We start from the raw sequence: 1451 nt of genomic DNA, 5'->3' as shown, positions 1-1451 counted from the left end.
GAACAATTTTTTAGTGCAGATATAAAAGAAAGTAACAGATCTTTTCACATAAAGTTTGAATTCTGCAAACTGTCTATAAATGGACATCAGTACCAGGAGATTTTTTGTTTTTTTTTGTTAACTGGGGACCTTTTCTTATGAAGACAAATCATCTGTTAACAAAATTTTATTTCTTCTTTCCCTTTATGTATATCACTTGATTCATTTTATCATCTAATTTCACTAACCAGGACTTCCAGTTCAATGTTTAATGGAAGTGAGGAGAGGACATCTTTGCCTTCTTCTAATTTTAACTCGAAAACTTCTTATCTTCATCATTAAGTATGGAGTTAGCTGTAGGTTTCTGGGCAGATATTCCTTATCAAATTGAAGGAGTTCCTTTTCATTCCTAGTTTTTGATAGGTTTTATTTTTTTATGAATGAGTATTGGATTTTATTAAATGCTTCTTAAAATATATTGATGTGATCATATGAATTTCATTCTTTGACCCAATGATATGATAAATATAGCAATACTAATTTCAAGGGCTGGAGCTTCCTTAAATATCTACAATATAGTTCACTTGATTCTGATGTAAAATTGTTTTATACAATTCAGTTTAACTTTTTTTAAGGAATTTTGCATCAATATACATGAGACATCAATTGGTTGATAGTTTTCTTGTAATGTTTCAGTTTGGGTTTTAATTTAATGTTGGCATCATAGAGTTAGTTATGGATTGATTGATTAATTCTATTTTCTGGAAGGGGATCTTAGAGAAATGGTATAATTTATTTTTTAAATGTTAATAATAATCATTGATGAATTCCATTAGCATATCAACCATATTTCTTATTCCCCCTTTGTTTATTGTCCCCCCCACACACACTGGTTGCCCTACAGATTTCAATATGCCTTTATAAATTAAGCAATGTTCTATTTCTAACATTATATCATTTAATGAATAGTGCAGATATCTTATATTGGTCAGGTACTTCTAATTTTTAATTCCTCCTCCTAATCACTTATCATATGTAAGTTCTGAGTACTAATCTCTTACAAAAAAAATTTCTTGATTTTAAAATTAAAAGAATTTAATCTAGTAGAATATAAATTTTCTTTACTTATTCATCAATTATATTCAGGTGTGTTTTCAAAGTTGAGCAATTTGATAATTCAACTTCAAAATTTTCAGGCATGATTAACCATAGAAGCACATGAAAGAATGCTAAATTTATCAATTTAGGGAGATATTTATAGTACAATGCATGCGTATCCAATACATTTGCCTTGTATATCAAGTACATTTGTGCTGGGATATCTGAAAACAGGAATCTTATTTTTAACTTTCTATATTCTGTAGAAGTACTTAGTTTCTCATTTGTACTTAGTTTCTCACTTGTATTATTTCTCACACCTTAGGTTATACAATCACGTGACAGGAAAACGTCTTAATACATCTCTACATTTG

The sequence above is a fragment of the Marmota flaviventris genome, chromosome 11 (genome assembly GCF_047511675.1).
Source record: "Marmota flaviventris isolate mMarFla1 chromosome 11, mMarFla1.hap1, whole genome shotgun sequence".
In the NCBI taxonomy this organism is placed as follows: domain Eukaryota; kingdom Metazoa; phylum Chordata; class Mammalia; order Rodentia; family Sciuridae; genus Marmota; species Marmota flaviventris.
Note: the sequence above shows the minus strand (reverse complement) of the source record.